This window comes from Erpetoichthys calabaricus, chromosome 9 (assembly GCF_900747795.2).
Source record: "Erpetoichthys calabaricus chromosome 9, fErpCal1.3, whole genome shotgun sequence".
NCBI classification, from domain to species: Eukaryota; Metazoa; Chordata; class Cladistia; order Polypteriformes; family Polypteridae; genus Erpetoichthys; species Erpetoichthys calabaricus.
This window is the reverse complement of record NC_041402.2, coordinates 163,874,812-163,896,670: the sequence shown is the minus strand read 5'-3', so window position 1 is coordinate 163,896,670 and position 21,859 is coordinate 163,874,812. Positions and strand designations below refer to the sequence as shown.

The following is a 21,859-nucleotide window of genomic DNA, read 5'->3' as shown; positions in this document are numbered from 1 at the left end:
ATGCTTGAACATTATCTTGAAGAATTTGTTGATATTGGGTTGAACCTCCACCAAATTTGACAGTAGGTAGCAGGTGTTTTTCTTGGAGTGCGGTGTTCTTCTTCCGCCATGCAAAGCGCTTTTTGTTATGACCAAATAACTCAACTTTTGTCTCATCAGTCCAAAGCACTTTGTTCCAAAATGAATCTGGCTTGTCTAAATGAGCATTTGCATACAACAAGCGACTCTGTTTGTGGTTTGAGTACAGAAAGGGCTTCTTTCTCATTACCCTGCCATACAGATGTTCTTTGTGCAAATTGCGCTGAATTGTAGAACAATGTGCAGATACATCATCTGCAGTAAGATGTTCTTGCAGGTCTTTGGAGGTGATCTGTGGGTTCTCTGTAACCATTCTGACAATCCTGCACATATGCTGCTCCTGTATTTTTCTTGGCCTGACAGACCTGGTTTAACAACAACTGTGCTTGTGGCCTTCCATTTCCTGATTACATTCCTTACAGTTGGAACTGACAGTTTAAACCTCTGAGATAGCTTTTTGTAGCCTTCCCCTCAACCATGTTACTGAACAATCTTTGTTTTCAGATCTTTTGAGAGTTGCTTTGAGGATCCCATGCTGTCACTCTTCAGAGGAGAGTCAAAGGGAAGCACAACTTGCAATTGACCACCTTAAATACATTTTCTCGTGATTGGACACTCCTGTCTGTGAAGTTCAAGGATTAACGAGCTAATTCAACCAATTTGGTGTTGCAAGTAATCAGTATTGAGCAGTTACATGCATTCAAATCAGCAATATTACAAGGGTACCCACATTTTTGCACAGCCAGTTTTTCACATTTGATTTAATTTCATATGACTAAATACTGCTTCACTAAAAATCTTTGTTTGGTAAACACCCCAGTACTCAGATATACTGTATCTAGGAAATGAAAGACATACCACTGTTATCTTTTTTGTTGAAAGTAGAGTAAATTATTATGCAGGCCGAGAGGGGTTCCCAGACTTTTTCATATGACTGTAGATAGATAGATTATGGATCAGCGTCGTCTTCTGATGCACTCTATAAGATGAATATTTCACTCAGTTTTGTTCCTTTTATTGTAAAGGCTCTTCACTGAATATGTGAGTGTAATGTTTACTCAGATTACAGTAATCCCTCCTCCATCGCGGGGGTTGCGTTCCAAAGCCACCCGCGAAATAAGAAAATCCGCGAAGTAGAAACCATATGTTTATATGGTTATTTTTTATATTGTCATGCTTGGGTCACAGATTTGCGCAGAAACACAGGAGGTTGTAGAGAGACAGGAACGTTATTCAAACACTGCAAACAAACATTTGTCTCTTTTTCAAAAGTTTAAACTGTGCTCCATGACAAGACAGAGATGACAGTTCTGTCTCACAATTAAAAGAATGCAAACATATTTTCCTCTTCAAAGGAGTGCCCGTCAGGAGTAGAGTCTGTCAGAAAGACAGAGAGTAAAGCAAACAGATCAATAGGGCTGTTTGCTTTTAAGTATGCGAAGCACCGCGGCGCAAAGCTGTTGAAGGCGGCAGCTCACACCCCCTCCGTCAGGAGCAGAGAAATAGAGAGAGAGCCAGAGTAAAACAAAGTCAAAAATCAATACGTGCCCTTTGAGCTTTTAAGTATGCGAAGCACCGTGCAGCATGTCCTTCAGGAAGCAGCTGAACACAGAAGGTAGAAACGTCCCTATCGTCTAGGTGTGCGAACAGCCCCCCTGCTCACACCCCCCTACGTCAGCGCAAGAGAGAGAGAAAGTAAGTTGGGTAGCTTCTCAGCCATCTGCCAATAGCGTCCCTTGTATGAAATCAACTGGGCAAACCAACTGAGGAAGCATGAACCAGAAATTAAAAGACCCATTGTCCGCAGAAACCCGCGAATCCGCGATATATATTTAAATATGCTTACATATAAAATCCGCGATGGAGTGAAGCCGCGAAAGGCGAAGCGCGATATAGCGAGGGATCACTGTACTTACAAATATAGTATGGTATCAGTAAACTTCATAACTTTACCACATCTGTGTACAAAATCCAACATCATAATGGCAAAATCAGTAAAAGTGAAGTCCAACTAATTAGTGATAAGTCCAACTTAATCGAAATTCCCAATATGAGATGTGTAATAAGAAGGAGCCGAAAACAAAAACTTAAGTGGGAATTTTTTTCTGTTGTGCAAAATCAATTTTTGCAGCCTTGGCTGACTGCTTGCTTTCCTATTTTGGGTGGTCTACAATTTTTTATTCACCTGCTCAATTTACTACTGTATAAAATATTAAGATATATTCCTAGACAGTATAGATATAGAAAGAAGCAATTTCTTCTTTAAATAAATAACTAATAAACATAGTTGAAAAATGCAGCTCTGTAATCTGAACAGAATAAAGTAGTTGGCCCCTATATACACATTTTTTTATTGGCATCTTATATTTCAGTCATTAGGTGGCACTATAGCGTCAGGGTTTTTCAAATGTGATTGTCATTGTACAAATCTTCTAGTGTGGCAGGGAAACATTCATTTTCGCATCTAAAAACACAAGACAATAGGAATTATGTCCGGCCTGATGAGATCGTTAATTTTCTGATCTCTTGCTAGGTGTGTTTTTCTTTCAGTTATTCTGTGCTCTCTACTGAAAGACTAGGTGTGTTTATATTGGATTTAGTAGTAGTAGTAGTAGTAGTAGTAGAGCTTTATTGTCATCCTAACAATATACTTACAGTACACAGTGGGACGAAATATCGTCCTCCAGAGTCAAAAGGTGCAGTACATAAGATATATATATAACTAAAAAACATATACAGTATTAAGTAGTATTTTGTAATCCAGAGAGTGTGTGGAGTAAAGAGTCCAGTGTGGAGGAGGGCAGCATGGTGTTCAGGAGCTGGACTGCTTGGGGAAAGAAACTATTGCACAATCTCGCAGACCTGCTCCTGATGCTGCAGAGTCGTCTTCCAGATGGAAGAGGAGTAAACAGTTGGTGGGAGGGGTGGTGGGGGTCAGCCATGATGCTAGTGGCTTTATGAAGGCAGCGTGAGGTGTAGATCTCCTGCAGACTGGGTAGAGAGCTGCCAATGATGCACTCAGCAGTCCGCACAATCCTCTGAAGGGCTTTGCAGTCGGAGGCATGGCAGTTTCCATACCAGACTGTAATACAGCTGGTCAGGACGCTCTCTATGGTGCCTCTGTAGAAGGTGGTAAGTATGGGTTTAGGGAGGTGCACCTTCTTCAGTCGTCGCAGGAAGTAAAGACGCTGCTGGGCTCATTTTGCAAGATAGTTGGTGTTTTTGGTCCAGGACAGGTCCTCTGTGATATGAACACCTAGGAACTTGGTTCTCTTCACTCTCTCTACTGTGACGCCATCAATGTTGAGTGGGAGATGGACAGCCTTTGTCTTCCTGAAGTCAACAATCAACTCTTTTGTCTTTTCAACATTAAGAGACAGATTATTGTCTTTACACCAAAGTGCCAACCGTTCCACCTCTTCTCTGTACGCCACATCATCGTCGTTCTCAATGAGTCCCACTACTGTAGTGTCATCGGCGAACTTGATAATGTGGTTTGTGTCAGAGTTGGAGGTGCAATCATGGGTCAACAGCGTGAAGAGTAGCGGGCTCAACACACAACCCTGGGGGGCACCTGTGCTCAGTGTGATGGTGTTAGATCTTTTATTCCCAATCTGTACTGTTTGAGGTCTTTCAGTGAGAAAGTCCAGAATCCAGTTGCAGGTGGAGGTGTTGAGTCCGAGCAGATCCAGCTTACTGATCAACTGCCTGGGAATGATAGTATTGAATGCTGAGCTGAAATCAATGAACAGCATTCTTACATGTGCATTGTGGTGATCCAGATGTGACAGGATCAGGTGGAATACCATTGAAATTGCATCGTCAGTTGATCGATTTGATTGATATGCAAACTGTAGAGGGTCCAGTTTGGGGGGCAGCTGATTCTTTATGTGACTCAAAACTAACCGCTCAAAGCACTTCATAATGATTGGAGTGAGTGCCACTGGGCGGTAATCATTGAGTTCTGAGGCTGTAGCTGTCTTTGGGACAGGTCTGATGGTGGTGTTTTTAAAACATTGTGGCACAACAGCTTGGCTCAGGGAGATGTTGAAGATGTCCACTAGGACATCAGTCAGCTGGTCAGCACAAGCTCTGAGCACACGTCCAGGTATGTTATCTGGTCCAGCAGCTTTGTGTGGGTTGACCCTGGTGAGAGTCCTTCTCACATTAGCTGCAGACAGGGACAAAACTTGATTGTCTGACGAGGGGATGGTCTTCCATGCTGGTTTATTGTTCTGTGTCTCAAACCTGGCATAGAAGGTGTTAAGAGCGTCTGGAAGAGAGGTGTCGTTAACACACATATGCGGTGGGGCCTTATAATCCGTTATGGTTTGGATGCCCTGCCACATTCGACGAGAATCTTTTGAGCAGGCGAAGTGATCACTAATTATCATAGATTGAAAAGTTTCACCTTGCGATAGATTAAATAATTATGTGTAACCTTAATTCCAAATACTAATCTGGTCTTGGTTTGTTGTTATTTAATCATACAATTTGAAAAATTGGTGTCATTAAAGTAAGCATCAGTGACATATCTGCGAATACTAAGAAAGCAGTTAAATTGTTAAACTTGTGGAGCATGACATTTCTGGTTGATGTGAGCAACCTTGCTTATATACAAAAGAGGTACATGCTGAGTTAATTGGTGATGTTAATTGAAGCACTGAGTTATAGGTTTGCATGTTTGTGTCTGAGAGTACTCTGCAATTGTTGTTTTGTCTTTTTTGAGGTAGTAGTTCTTTCTGTGTTGTGTATGTTGCTGCCAGGGTAGGCTGTGGCTACCTACTATCTAAAATGGAAGAAAAGGGATAGTAAAATGTACAGATATTTACAAATCAAACGGTCTTCTTTTTATTTTTATACTTTAAGAGAATGCAAACAATACAGACAATTTAGTCTTGTGGCCGTGGCACTGAAATCTAACCTGCAAGGTTGCCAATTCAGTAGCCACTTTAATCACATTGTGTAACTCTGAGCAAGTCGCTTAAGCTGCCGGTGTTTCAGCTATACAACCTGGATGTAAAGTGCCTTGAGACAGTGTTTGCTGCGGGCAGGCACTATTAAAATAAGGGTGAACTGTGATGCTGGGTGTTGGTAGTCCTTATAATATAGTACCCCAGGTGAAATAGACAGGCAACAAAAATTAAAGTGGGGCTTTTATTCAAACATGCTTATAGTTCAAACAACTTCATGAAACTTTAAGAAAATAAAACCAATCAGACAGCAAAAAGTAAACCAGTCTTAATTCAGTTTTGTATTATTTGTTAATATTTAACTAATATTTATTAATTATGGTGGTGTACCTATAAAAAGAAATCACTTTTACTTCAAAATCCTCTCTGTTGGCCAAACTACACACATGCACACAGAAAATACATCATGAATCCATCTTGCTCAGCAAATTCAGTTCACATCTTTGAAGCAGCCCGTTCTCACTGTATGGACTGTTTTGATATATTCATTTTTTTATTTTTGAAGTTCAAGCAAGAGTAACACATCTGTAGATGTTCTTTCAATTATTTTTGGATATGGTAGCGGCAGAGGGGTGAGTCTCTTCATTGCAGATATCCATTTAATTTCGTAGTTACCTGACCCACATTTTCAGTACATTTTTGCCTTTCGCTTAGCCAACAGGTTGCAGTTATGCCCTGATCCAAGGCCATTCGTAAATGTCAGTTCTCTCTGTCTGGAAGTATTTTTTCCACCCTTTTGTATTAAATATGAGATCTTTTGAAAATTAATGTGAGGCATTTTGCTGCAATATGCCCACTGTAAACATTGTCCATCTAGGCATTTACACTAATAAAAAAGTCACTCTGTTGGCTGGGGAACAAATGTCAAAGTGTTTAAGAGAGAGAGGTTGCGAGCATGTGCTGATAGCATGTTGCTGCACTCGCCACACAATGAATCTCCTGGATTGGGACCCGAGTACAGCGGGTGACACCTCAGCACCACACTGGAACTGTGTGAGGTTGTTTCCGGTGGCTGGAGTGCCAATCCTGCCACCAAACCCAAGTTTTCCCTATAAGTTGGAGAACCTGCTTGCGGGGCTGGATGCAGGTTAACGTCACACCCAGGACGAAGCAATTGCAGGTTAAGGGCTTTGCTCAAGGGTCCAGTGGAGTTGAGTCACTTCTGCCGTTTATGGGATTCGAACCGGCAACCTTCTGGTGCAGATCTCTAGCCTCAGAACCACAACTCCACCCAAATTGCTCAAACACAATAAAGATTAAAACAAAAACCTTGATATTACTATTTGCTACTTTTTGGAAATAATCAGAAAGAAAAGTAAAGGCTTGTGCTTATAGCTGAATTATTGAAATTGAAAGATTTTTGCCTGATTATTTCTTCGCACAAAATGAATAAATCATGGTTGGTGCCATATTTTATTTTCTAATCTAGTATCACACTGAGCTCAATCTATATTTAGTTTGGAATGGATAATGTAGACTTGGGATGTTGGCATTTAGCCAGTCTTCATGGCCTTTTTTTGCTGTAATTGCATTGTATGCAATTTACAAAGCTGCTTTATGCACTGCTTTATTTAACATGAGTTGTGAGAATTTCCTAAAATTACATTTTTGAAGAATGGTTCTTGTTGTTTTATCAACTTAGGCACCATCAGTGTGAAATCATGTGTTGAAAGTAATCAGTCATGAATAGTGAATGAGATGGAAATGTCCTAACAAAGTCAAAGCTCATAGTTTTGAATTTGGACTGGAGTGTTCATTGTAAGCATCTACTTTTGGGCATGTTAGATACCACCAATTCCTTAAGCACAACTGGACAACCTCTCTGTATTTTGTACTTGAAAGATTTTCATTATGCTTTTGTACCAAATGTGCCAGTTCTTCTCCATGTTTGTAATTTTTGTCTTTTATACCCCCGATTAGTTACAAATTTATTAAACATCCATTCATTTTTTTTACCTCTGTGGACACCCAAAGGAGCCAGAGTCCATTCTGGCTGCACCAGGCATAAGACTGGAAGAAATGAACCCTGAATGGAATGTCCTGTTGCCTCTTTATTGAGCTGGAAAGCTACACTTAAATTGGACCACTGCAGAATCTCTGAGTAACCTGAAATGCATAAATCATGCAGTACAGATTACATAATGGTTTTTGTAATAGCCCATCTGTCTTGTAGGAGTTTTTCAGCAAGGTAGAGTAAAGTCAATCTCCATAACTTGAAATTAGATTAGGGATCTATACTGGTAAACTGGCAATTCCATTAACCCCAGTGTGGGAAGGCAAGGGCTGCTAGGCAAATGTTTTGTCAAACCTAGTGTCCTGGGGATTGTTCTCAACACTAGAATAGATTGAGTGGATACCACTGGCCTTCTGTACATATGGGTTAGAGTAGGCATTCTTTCTGAGGAAGCTTGAGGCCATTAACATGTGTGACAACCTTCTGGAGGTATTGTACCATTCCATAGTGGTCAGAGTGTTGCTTAAAAGTTAGGGTTGGTATTTTACTGTCAAAGTTTCTTCTTCATGACCATGATACATATTAATGTACCTCATAAAGCTGTGTTTTAAAGTGTGTTTTTTTTTTTTAAATAACAAACTTTAAAAAAATACCTAGCCTGTTTGTGTGTTTTAAAATACAGGTTAATAGGGTCTGGGTTCAAACATGTAAATGAAAGCCTTTAAACTTCCCAAATACTGAATGTCCATTTTTCAAGCCAAGAGTGTTATTGAGTATTGATCTGCATCTTGAGGTTGCATGCATATTGCAAAACAGTGTATCCATGTCATTTTAGTTAGGGGGGAAAAAAGCAAAATATTTTCGTGAGATTCAGCCATTTTAAAAAGAAATCATCTGTGTGCCTCACCTTGCTGCTTGTCTTCCTCTGTGGAAACCTGTGAGACATGGGGAGCATGGTTTCAAAAAGTAGTTTCCCAGTACACTTATTGTCATTATTGTATGTTGATGCCCGATGTGATTTGCTGTCTCAGGTCCATAGGCAGTTAGCCAGTAGTAATCTCTAGAAAAGTGTCACACTTGTAATCACTCGTAGTTTTCACTACATGTAGTATTATTAATTAAAAATTAACGTAACATGTGTATTCTTTCAAAAACATCATTCTGTTATTACCATATCCTAAATCTGAATGATTCAGCATGGCACTTTGTTCTGTTTCATCGTAGTTTACCTGGATTGCATACTCTGACTTTTTCATTTTCACAGCCTTTTTAAAGTCATTCATACCATTACATGACACACTGAGTATCGATTGAACTTAGCATTGACGTGCAAATGGTCTTAGCTCATTCAAAAAGTCTAAGGCTTTTACAAAAATGCATTGTAATCTATTATGTGTACAAAGTACAACAAAATGCTTGTGCATGCTTTACCAACATGCCTCATTTTTTTTACTCTATTTGAATCTTGTTCCGTACGCTGTGTAGAATAACAGCACAGAATGCAGTAGTCAAAAAATAGGTGCCATTTATGAAAACATGATAATATAATTTGAGTGTGAATATGTCATTAAACCACAGTGTCTGTATGTGATTCATTATGTGTACCAGTATGGTTTAAGTACACATGGCATAAAAAAAAAATATATATGATTTGAGTATGCATGTGCCACAGCGCTGGTGCACATTTGAATTATGGCAAACACATACACAATCGAATGAGGTAAGGGCATACCAACAGTTCTGTTCATATATTAGACACGCATCACACTTCTATCCAGAGCATTATTTGTTAAAAGCCATGTCAGGACATAACCATTGAAGAAAGAGAATTGCAGAGATAAAAGTAGGATAGTATGCAGCCTGAAGCTTTGTAAATTTGGCAAATTTTGAGTGTACATGGGGAAAATGCCAGAACTCCATCCTTGATGGCTGCTGCAAGCAGACAGGTGAACAGGAAATGTATCCTTACCTCAAGAAAATAGTACCAAGAATCTGTGATAAAATTTTGTTACTTTGGGCTTTCTTTTATTGTCATAAACATGCCTCAGAAATGTAAAGGTAAGTTTCTTTTTTATTTATCTGTTTTTCTCAATCAAGACCTTTGCTTCTTCATATTGGATGTGTTCTGTGAGTTTTATATTTCCCTTTTCGTTCATTTCATGTCCATTTTTTTTACTTCAGTCACTGTACCATGATTGTGAAGAAATAACTTCTACCTTAGAAATACCCAACTTATTCTTTAAATATTCCTTGATTTTCTGAGGAAGTGTATCACAGAAATGATACTGAATTTGAAGAAAGCAGTGGCAGAAATGATGGGAAAATTAGGGCCATTTATGATTAAAAGTGTCTGTAATTTTCATGATACAATGTCCTGGAAGATCTGTAGCTACACTTATCCACCACAGTGTTTTAAGAGCTTCTGCTGAGGACCTTTAAAGTCTCTTGGACTGTATGATGCCTTCCATTGTACCTGATGCCATCCTAGCCAGTTATAATAGACACACTGGCATTGGAGCAATTTTTTCAGATATGTCATTATATTATAACAGCAGTAGTAATATTGTAGTAAATGGTGAAATTCATGTGTTGTGTATATTTCTGCATATACCATTTTGATCTTTTTTACTGTTTTGCACTGGGTTTTTATTTTCAGTGTTGCCACTGAAGCAAGTTCCTTTCCCTTCAAAGATTAAAATATTTCTGTTCATCTACCCATGTTGGAGTTTAAGAGCAATAGAGAAGGTATTTTCCTTGATACATGCCTGGTAGTTAGGTGACGAGATGATGTCCATAACTATAGAAGTTGAAGGCAGATGATCCATGTAATGATGGTTTCAGTCTGGGTTGTCAGCAAGCAACTGATGTTGCTCCAAGCCTATAGATGCCAACATACAGCACCACATGTAGAGAAGTGACATGTTGTTGTTTTTTCTGTTTTATGAAGGGGTTGCCTGGCTGCGTTTCAAAATGTAATATTTCTCTTTGGTGTGGGGAAAAATTTAGTTAGCTTGAAAGTTCTCCTTGATATAAGATATTAAGATTAAGTTAGTTTGCGATTCCAGATTGGCTTTTATGTGTGCATCAGTGTGGGTTTGTGCATGTAGCAAAGTGAAGATTTGGCACCCGGTCTAGGGCTATTTCCTTCTTTGTACCCAGTGCTGCTGCATTAAATTCCAATTTGCGATCCCAAATTTTAAATTTAGCTGGCTTGTACATGACATGAATTGAAATGAGCCATATTAATGTGTTGTGCAGACTTGCCTTTATGGGAATGCTTAATCATTATCTTTTATTACACCTAGTAAATTTCATACATTCATAGCTACAACAAACATTGTTACTATTAACAGCACGGTATACAACATATATAAATAGATAACACCATTATGTACAGCTGTAGTGACTGAAAAAATATTGCACAGAAACACAAATATATATAAAACAATATGACAATGAAGAATTGCACTTCATGCCCAGGAACAGTTTAATATTCATGGGTGGGTACAACCTTAGTCTACCACCAGACACACTTAATGCATTTGTGTTCACAATAGGCTAGTATAGTGTCTCTAATTAACCTAATGTTTAGATACTTGTGAAGTGGAAAGGAGCAAACTTGCCTGGAGAAAGACAAATGCAAATACAGGGAGAAATTCCAAATATTACACACACAAAAAACTATCAAGGATGTAAGCCCAGGTACTGGGAACTGTAGAACAGCACCCGTATTAGCACAACAGTTTTTGTAATCTGGTTTGGAATTTTAGCAAGTTTGAATAATGCTTGAATGCCTTTTTAAGATAATCCCCCTTTCACTGCAATTTACCTCCCATCCATCCATCCATCCATCCATTTCCCAACCCGCTGAATCCGAACAGGGTCACGGGGGTCTGCTGGAGCCAATCCCAGCCAACACAGGGCACAAGGCAGGAAACAATCCTGGGCAGGGTGCCAACCCACCGCAGGACACACACAAACACACCCACACACCAAGCACACACTAGGGCCAATTTAGAATCGCCAATCCACCTAACCTGCATGTCTTTGGACTGTGGGAGGAAACCGGAGCCCCCGGAGGAAACCCACGCAGACACGGGGAGAACATGCAAACTCCACGCAGGGAGGACCCGGGAATCGAACCCAGGTCCCCAGATCTCCCAACTGCGAGGCAGCAGCGCTACCCACTGCGCCACCGTGCCGCCCTCCAATTTACCTCCCCAGTTTGTTTATTGATACTGTTTCACAGTTATTTAAGTACTTATCATTAGTTTAGCAATATTGGAAAAACAATAAAATTAAGAGCAAACATCTTAGCAAACTTACTCTTTGATGTTTATTTTCCATTAAGAGAATTGTGAGAATGTAGTCTTTTTAAAACCTGACTAAAGCTGATGTTGAGTTATGCAACTTCTAGTCATTGGGTATGACAAATTTGCCCATTGCAGTTGCTGATCTTATATCACACCAGGTCAATTTAAAATCAATGAGCATGCCACATTTAGTGATCACATACCATCCTGCACGGTCGACAGTCAATACTGTGCCACCTTGAGAGAAGTAGTACTGTACTATATGTATGAATGATTTAACTGCTACGGTGAATTCAGCCGTAATGTCTGCTTTTTGTTTCTTTTTATCCAGTCTTTTGTGGTATGTAAAACACAAGACATCAGGCAGGATAGATAGATAGATAGATAGATAGATAGATAGATAGATAGATAGATAGATAGATAGATAGATAGATAGATACTTTATTAATCCCAATGGGAAATTCACAACTAGCTAGCTTCTGTTCTGTTTACGAGAAGTCTCTGTTCATTGTATTTCCAGCTTTGCATTCACTGGTTGTCGGCTCTGATGTACTTAAGCCCGCCCCTGTGACTGAAAGTGATTTTATTTGAGTGAGTGGCAAACTATTTGGAGTGAACTGCTGGACATAAAATCATGTATATGAAGGTTATGACTGAAAATTGCTGGTAAAAGTCACATAATATGACTTAAATTAGTATACCTGAAAAGCCATGTATAGCATATTTGTGTTTTATCAGATACTAGCTGAAATACCCAGCTTTGCCTGGGAGGAAAATAAAGTTTTTTTTTTGTTTTTTTTTTTTTAATTGTTTGAGAAAAATATAATAATAATAAAAAAAAGCACAACTTTAAAAATAAAAATGACAAACAATGAAGACTCACTGATGTGCTCACTTGATGATGCTCGGAACTGGCCAACTCTATTTAATTTCAAAAGCAGCAGGGGCGCGGTGGTGCTCAAACATAAAGAATGATGGCAGTCACCTCCAGCTCACCCTCTGGTGGTCGTTCTGAGTGTCAACTGGATGATAACATGCATACAAGACCGTAAGATCAAGAGAAGGGGGTGGGTTAGGGTTGATTTGACCCTACAGTATTCTTAGCCGACCAATGAGAAATATGTGTACCAAGTTTCATGAAAATCGCTCCAGCTCTTCGGAAGGGATGCTGGAACATACATATATTGACTTTATATAGATAGATAGATGTTGGTGCTACTGAACTTTAAAGGAAAGTGCAGATCCTCAAGTTTCTGCTGATAAATTTACACATTTATGTTTAAAAAATGGTGTTGCAATTTATGCCTTTGTGTATGGTTGGAAAATCGTAACAGTACCTTGATTTAATTGTAACACAAAGTAAAACCAGTAAAAACCCACGTGAAGTATAGAGCAAAGTTTTCAGAAAACAGAAATATTATGACAGCAGACGCTTTATGCACAGCATTTTCTTGATTGTAAGCTTGCGGCTGAATAAATCTTTCTTTACTTGGCTTTACAACCCAAGGTATGATTTATAGTCTGCTGTTGCCCAGTTGCTGGCTTTCTCCTCTGGGCTACTCCCTGTGTTAGCTGGAAATGAGCAGCTGTTACACATGTATGGTCAGCTTTTTCCTAGCTGTTTAACTTTGTGACACTAACCCCAACATCATACCTTTACAAAAACATCTGTCCCTTTTTTTTCCATCCCATTTTCAGGCCAGTCACAACAGCAATACTTATAAAGTAAGATGCTGCTCCACTGCACTGTTTACAGACTCATGCTTACACCCCTGATTGTACTATGTAAGTCTGTAGTTTTGGCTGAAGCATACTGTCAAATACAAAATAAGACAAACATCAGAATCTCAAAATTTGATTTTAGGTTCCTACTGCACTATTTAATTTGGACTAAAATGATTTATTATAGGGTGGCACGGTAGTGCAGTGGTAGCACTGTTGCCTCACCAAAAGGAGACTGGAGATAATACCCAGGTGCTCCCTGTGTATAATTTGCATGTTCTGCCCATGTATGTTTAGGTTTTCTTCGTTAGCTTTTGTGTGGGTGTGTTCACCATGTGATGGTCTGGACCTGTCTGGGTGATGTTCCTGCATTGCTTCCCAATGCTTGCTGAAATAGGCTCCAGCTGCCCTGCAACGCTACCTTCCATTATCAGGTTAGGAAAATTAATATATGGATAGATGATTTAATTATTCTATGAAAATTATTTTGCATTTATTTTTATTAATTTTTTCATTTTTTGGCAATTTTCATATTTTCAGTTGTTGTCAATGACTTGTAAATAACAAAATTCAGTCTAAACAATGGCTGATATCACTGTATACCGAGTCCTGAAATATAAATCTATTATAGTAAAATAATCCTGCGATGTGACGAGACTTTTTGGAAGGTTTTTTTCCAAGTCCCGCTTGTTGAGACCTTGGCCATGAGATTTTTTCTAGTCATGCCCTCCTCTCAATCATTTGCAAGAAACACGGTAATCTCACCTCTCATTCGTCAGAATGCTTTTGACAGACACATTTTCTGCTCTCCCAGCTCTTATAAATTTTATCGTTTTCCTCACTTTAAGTTCCCAATTAAAGAAGACATATTATGTCCAAATCCTATTGAAGAATTTCATCATGAAAGGTTATCAGCAGAAAAAATGAGTACACGGGCAATCCTAGCAGCGAGAAATGATGAAGGTTAACGAATTAAAGCCATAAATGTCAATCGGTTACACGGCCAATTGGTTAAATGTGTATCAATAGACTGGTGGTGATTGTGCAGAGGATGAAAACATCAACTTACAATATCCCGAAGAATAACTTCAATCGTTAACACCATCCGGTCTTCCACCACACGAATTACTGTAGAAAGAAGGATGCATTTAAGAAAGGTAATGTAGTAACATTTCATAACAATGGAGATCTTAATATGCCATTCGTATTAAAATGTTTCCCATTAGAATAGCTTTTGGAAAGACAATTAAACAGAGCCAAACATTCAAAAAAGTCATTTCATTTAGTAGAGAGAAAGAAACGAAATTCAATCACAAGCAGTTGTATGTTGTGTTGTCACGATGAAAGTCCAAACACAGAATTAAAATTCAATGCAATATTGATGAAAATTTAATTGTATTTAGTGAAGTTTTGCAGTAAAAGTATACATTTAAAATGTATTTGCGTGTTAATTTCAAAGCCAAATAGAACAAAATCGTATTATCAACGAATAACTCTAATGCAACATGAAACATAATTTACTTCAAAATTATTACGTTTTACTCTTCTTTTTTTTTTTTTTTTTTAATACGGTTAATTACTCGCTGTAATGTAAAGTAGTTCTATTATGCATATGTAACAATTACCATGAAAATAAAAATCTGTTTAAATTGTACAACTGCATCCCCATACGAGAGCGACAGAACTGCAAAGAGACTAGCGTGTTACGCAGGCCGGGGGGTTGGCAAGCGAAGCGAGCAGGGGCCCTGCTTGTTTTCATTTCTAAGTGGGGAAGGTCGGTAATTAAACATTGATGGACCATAATGGGGCAAAAATTTAATATAGCACAAAAAGTGGGGGCTTCCTCAGTATGAAACCTGAACATAAAAAAGATGCTTATGAATGTGTGCTGCAAGTAAATGGGAGTTGTATTACAGATTACTTTTTGGACATATGATTATTCAAAATAATTAGAAGGTGAAACAAAATGTATAACCTTAATAGACTGTAGTCTTTTTTTGCTTCAATATTAATTTTAATAAATTAGCTAAAATGCAATTTCATCTTCTAATTCCAACATATGTTACCTATATTTTTCTTTATTATAATTCAGTATCAGTAGAAAAACTTGTCTTATTTAAATATTTGGGGTGAATGACTTTTTTTCCCTTGGTGAGAGATCACCAGCAAATTTCTAAAGCAGAGTTGGATAAGGCAGGAATGCTTTTCCTGTAGGTCATTTCTCACTCTTAGCAGGTTAAAGGAACTCTGTTTTGATAACCTTTAGATACACCCCTTTTACCCTGTTGACATTTACTGTTTGTTTGTATTATTGAGTGACTGTTTTTGCATGAGAAGTGGGAAGATAATGAGAACATTCTAAGGAGTTTAAGGGAGCAGAGCAATGAGAGAACAACACATTTTATTAAAGAGCTTTTTAAATATACCAGGTAGTTTTAGCAATTTTACTTTTTTTTTTTTATTGAATTTATTAAAATCAAATAACACTCCATATACTTAACTCGAGTTTTACAAAAAGAAGAAAAAAAAGAAAAAGGTTTGAAACAAATCAACCCCCACCCCAATTTTATTTTTGAGTTCATCTGCTAAGGCCATCGTGTACTGCAATTACCATGTCTGCCTGAGATATTTTTAATTTGAAATGGATGCTTTGCACGGTATTATTTTGAAGTATTTAACTGCTAACTACAGTGCTACATATATAGTGTTGTACACTACCTTGCTGAATACAACTCGGAAAATTGCCAATATTCTTGAGCAGAAGAAACTTAATCCAGGTTCAAGCCATTTCTTCAGAATTTCAATTAACTTAGTCGAGCATTTTTCTTTTTGCTAAATAAAGGAAATGAGTAGCAGTAAACAGACTAAGATGAAAACAGCATTTTTCACAATGCTAGAACTTATTATCCTTTAAGGTACCAAAGCTAATACCCTCATTGTCTGCCTCATATACTTTAGCACTGACTTCAACATGGCCATTTAGATCACACACACTGCAGTCACCTTCCCTGAGGTACCCCAAATGTCAATCATGACTTGTAGCAAAACACCTCTTTTTCTTCATCACTTTTGCCAAGCTGTGGAGCCATTTGTGAAGACTACATTTATCAGTCATTTACCAACAATCTTTATTAACAAATACAACATGCTCATTCATGCTGTTCACATTTTTCAGACACACATGCAACATTTCCAGCTTTGCCATCACTTCTCCACTTGTAGAAAAACTTGTACTTTCCTTGTACATTATGATTAAGTATTCTCATAACTTTACCTTTCCTTCTCATTTCCTCTATGCAGTGCATATCCGCTGTCTGTCTATTCAGCATTTCTAGCACTTTACCTATTTTTCCTATCATACCCCCAGCATTCCAAGTTGCAATCTTTGTATGCTATCCTTCATGCTACCAGGATAACATCCTCATAGTGCATTGGGCCAAGGGCACCTGTGGTTAAGTCTAGATCCTCAACTTTCTTTTTGACATATGCAGTAGAGATGTACATGATGTATAATGAGCTGTACCCTGCCAGTGCTTTATAAATCTCATCTTTGTATCTCGTCATCAAAGGTATAGTAGAGCTGAGGCTGAATGCAACCCTTATCAGTTGGTGATTAATCAGAAATATTTTATTTGAATGGTGTTGTGTAGATTAATGAAAAATCTTCCTGTTCAATCAATTATGAATTATATTTCAAAACAGAAAAAACAAAAAGTAATGCCTGGTTGAAGACAACAGAAGTTTGTGGGTGGACATTGAAATTACAGAGAGACACATATAGTCATGACATGCTAAGGGGAATATGGCAATTAAAGAAAAGAGCAGATTTTTTAAAGACTGGCAGTAAATAAAGACAGAAAGTGACAGGGCAATCAATAAGGAAGAAAAGTAGAATGCTAGCAGGGCACAAAAGCTAAGAGGCAGGAGTATATAAGTTAGCTTCAGAACCAGGAAAGAAAGAGAAATGTGTTCAGGATTGCAAAGAAGATGGATAAAAAAGATGGGATAAAATAGGTATGAACTGCTTGAAAAACGCTGAACAAAACATTCTGACTGTCATTTTTAATTTTATAATTCCATCACTGATTCTCAGAATGACAATTAATAAGGCATGACTGTCCGTTTAAATAATTTTCTTCCAACGCTTTCAATTGCTATAGGTAGGCTATGTGGCCATATACAGTACAGTATTTAACAGGCGTGGATGAGTGAAAGATACAGAGGAATGTGAATGAACCCAAAGTCAGTTGTTTGCCTGTTTGGTGCCCAGCAATTTGTTTTTGGTTTTCCTTTCAGGGGCCATGATTATCCTGAAAAAATGGAAAGCATATAAAAGTGTTTAAGAGGTACATTTATCTTTAATTGTACTGTTAATATATTGCTAATATTAAACCATATCCTACTAAAGCTTACTAAGCGCTAACTAAAACTATAGTCCTAAATGGCAAATAGTAGGCTTATTAGTGCCTTTAGGGCCTAAATATCAGTTGTGACAATAAATTTGGGGAAAGATGTCCAGTTTGGCTGATGATTTGGTGGGTCAGTGTTGGGTTCCTCATGCTGCATCTCTTCAGGTACGGGTAAGCCACGATTTTGTGCCACATTATGCCGCACACTACATGCTTGCACAATGCCACACGCTTCTTGTGGACTATAGAGTAGTACATTAATAGAGTGGCAATGCTGTCTATTACATAAGCAGATTCATTCTCTGAAGGTGCCTTTATAGTGTAGTATCAGCCACAATGGATAGATTCTCTGCTATTTACATGACTCTTTCATGTAGCTCGCTATCCTTAAAAGGAGTGTTTGCCTTTTGCTGCACTAGTTGAAAAAACCTGCTGCTGTGTGGAGTTGCCGTTTTTATCGGCTCTCCTGCTATAGATGATGCAATGCCAGCTCATTTTTTTGGTGATTCATCCCTGGCTGTCCAGCGCTGTTGCAATAGCAATATGCGTGCATTTGAACGCTCCGATTACATTTGATAAACCAGACATTGCTGTGAATTGCGCTTTAATGTTTTTAAGTTCAGCCACAGTGTAAGGGTCTACTACAATGTGCATCATACACACCAATCTCTCTCTTCTTGATAACGATGTTAAGTTGCTCTCCAAAGTTCTATCCAGGAGCATTGAGAAAGTGCTTCCTTCTATAATATCACAAGACCAAACAGGATTTATTAAAGGCAGACACTTAACTTCTAACCTTCGACGTTTGTTTAATATAATATATTCACCCATTATATCTAACACCCCAGAGATCTTGATATCTTTAGATGCAGAAAAAGCATTTCAATGGTAGAAGGGGACTATCTATTCATCATATTACACAAATTTGGGTTTTAGCCCAAACATGTGCATGGATCAAACTACTTTATTCTAGTCGAGAAGCTTCAGTTTGTGTTATCAACATTATTTCAGATAACTTCAAACTAGAATGTGGTACTTTGCAATCGCCATTGAACCATTGGCTATATACTTTTGAAACGCAAACAGAGATAAAGGAGATTTTCAGAGAAGGACTTGAACAGAAAATATATCACTATATGTAAATGATGTGGTACTGTATATGTCGGACCCACAAAATTCTGTGCCTGCAATCCTAAAAGCATTAGCAGATTTTTAAATAGATCTCCAGACTTAAAATCAATTTGAGTAAAAGCGTGCTTTTTCCAGTGAATTCTCTATCATGCAGTATCGGACTGGACACCTTCCCATTTATCTTAGCATATCAGTTTTAATTTCTAGGGGAAAAATGAAATAAGACGTGACTAGATGGTCTACCCTCCACCTTCTGTTAGCAGGGAGAATCAACATTGTTAAGATGATCATCCTTCCCAAGCTTCTCTTCCTATTTCAAAGCATCCCCATATATATTAGCAAATTATTTTTTAAGAAATTGGACTCAGTGATAATTTATTTGGAATTCAACACATCCACGCATCCAAATGGCGACTCTACAATGACCTAAAGCAGAATGGGGCATGGCACTACCCAACTCTCAATTTTATTATTGGGCGACAAATAAAGATCTGAATATCGACACGAATTGATGAATATCCACAAAAAAATATATATTGCAGTACCATTCCAGTAGTACATTGCAGTAGTATATTCCCTGCTGTGTGTCCCAGTTAATATAGGGTGGTCCAGATCTAACTATGCAACTTTTAATGCAATGCAATAATTGCATAATTAGATCTGGACCACCCTCTACAAACTACTGTCATTACACTAAAAATGCAATTGCCCTTCATTCACTCAGAATATGGAACTTTAAGACAGAAGAGCTTTTATCTGTTGTACCTCTACATAACAACCACCTATTTCCACCCTCCCAAACATATACACTATTCAATGTCTAGAAAATGTCTGGGACTAAAACACTTAGAAACTTGTACATAGATAATGTCTTTGTATCCTACGAACCACATTTGTACATAGATAATGTATTTGCATCCTACAGACAGTTGCGCTTCAGATACAACTTCTTATCAACACAATTCCTCCACTACTTTCAAGCTAGAAACTGCTAAATAGAACCTGCCCAATTTTCCTCACCTTCCATCTTGTTCTATTCCAGATAGCATCTGTACAATTTATAAAAATATTTTAAAGTTTCTTCCTTTCAAAGTCCTCAGAGTACATTGGGGAAAAGATTGGTCACTCAAAATTTCAGAAAAGGTGTGGAAGGCAGCCATGCACAGAATACACTCAACCTCTATATGTGCAAACCATTCAGTCATTCAACTTAAAATCTTTTATTGAGCAAAGTTATCTTGCTTAAAATTGTCCAAAATGTTTCCAGGGCAAGATTCAACCTGTGAACATTGCAGTCTAGCTCCAGCCTCACTGGGCCACATGTTCTGGGCGTGTACTAAATGAACAACATTTTGGACAAAGATCTTTGCATGCCCATCAGACAGCCTTGGCGTCATAATCACTCCTAACCCATCAACAGCTGTGTTTGGTGTACTCCCAGATTGCCTTAAAGTGGAGAAGGACAAACTTTAATTTCCTTTACTACACTAATAGCACATAGACTTGTCTTGCTCAGCTGGAAGAATCCCAGTCAGTGGGTAACCGATGTTCTGTAAAACTTGAAATTGAAAAAAATCAAATTCTCACTTAAAACGTTTTGAACAAATCCTCTGTTTTTTTTTTTAAATATTCCAGTCTAATCAATAACATTTCAAAATAGTTTTCCATTTTGGGGAAAAGGATACCATTCAGTTTTCCCTCCTTTTATAGATTTGCTTCAGTTGCTGGCTCCTCTCTCTTTCTCTTCGGTGGTGGTCAAATTTTGCTTTGATTTGTTAAATTTGTCTTAACTGTATGGAATGTTATCCGTTTCTAATTAAAATCAATACAAATATAAAAAAAGGAAATCTTCCATCTGGATAAGTGGCTAATGCCATCCTTTACTGATGGCATGGCGCGATTCAGTGATTTTTGTGAAATACCCGATTGGTCAGCAAGTTCATTTTGAAAAGCTCCTGTGGCTAAAAACCAGAGCGTGGACAGAACTTACAAAGGAGCAGGTAGAGCACAATTGCTCAAAGTGTGCCTTTGTAAAGCCGGCGGCCATTCAGCACACAGCTCTAATTCTTCGATTTCCAATGTCTTCTAACAACACTAAAGCAGCTATGGTAGTTGGAATAGTTTGGCTGTTCTGTGCACCTTTATTTTGTTGCAGAATGATTACAATCAAGTGAATTAAATTTGTAAATGATATGCAATTAATTTAGGTGTATTTGATAAAGTCCATGTCATGGATGCAAATATGAAAAAGAAGGGAAATGACACAGGAACATATGTATGTATGTATGTGTTTGTGATATGTGATTCATTTTTTCTCCCTTTGTGGATCTCCAGCTGCAAATATATGTATATATATATACACGCACACACACACACACACACACACACATATATAATATATATACATATACACAGTGGAACCTCGAGATACGAGTTTAATTCGTTCCAGCACTGAGCTCTTATAGCGAATTTCTCGTATCTAGAACAAACTTCCCCATTGAAAATAATGGAAATCCAGTTAATCCGTTCCGCACCCAAAAATATTAACATAAAAATCAATTTTCCTAACAAATAACACTGATAAATAATATATACTGTAGTCTACCTTTAATAAATAACACTGGTAAATAATATAACTGATTATTAAAAGAATCAAAACAGGTGTCCAAAGTGCAGTAGAGCATTCAATAAATCTTTAAATAAATAATCCTTAAAACAGTTGTGAAGTGGAGGTTTAAAATACACAAGAATAACAATCCTTTAACGTCAACAGGAAGCAGTCTTTAAAAAACAGATGACAATCCCCGGTGCTTCGTCTCTGTTAGCGTCAGCGTCTCACCTGCTTCTCCCATGCGGGCTCTGCAACAGGCGAGACACTCTTAATGCAGCTGACCTTCTCTACACCGTCCTGCTTCAGCTGTTTGGCTCGCCTGTTCAGCTAACTGTTCAGCTACACGCGAGCCTGCACTCGCTCGCTCTCTCGCACCGACTTTCTCCTACTGCTGCTTCCTGCCTCCTCCTGCAACCTCCGTTCTTTCTCTCTCTCTCTCTCTCTCTCTTTTCTTTTATTTCTTCTCCCCCTTAACCAGCCCACGCTTCTCTATATATGCGGGGAGGGCATGGCAGCTGCAGCCCATCAGCCACAGGAACAATCATGGATGTGGGCAGTTTCCCACCTGTGCACTTAGGTGAGAAACGCCCACACCGCAGATCGCCCTGCGGCTCGCTACAGCTACCACGCCCCTTCGCTAAGCCGCGAGCTATATCCACAGCCTGGCT

The 21,859-nt window shown here is 38.3% G+C and overlaps 1 protein-coding gene across 1 annotated transcript in view; it reads left to right on the top strand.

Annotated features, from left to right (window-relative positions):
* dcps (decapping enzyme, scavenger) overlaps positions 1 to 21,859 on the top strand; it is an 83,854-nt gene that overhangs the window by 6,114 nt on the left and 55,881 nt on the right. The gene's annotated exons all lie outside the window — the stretch shown is intronic.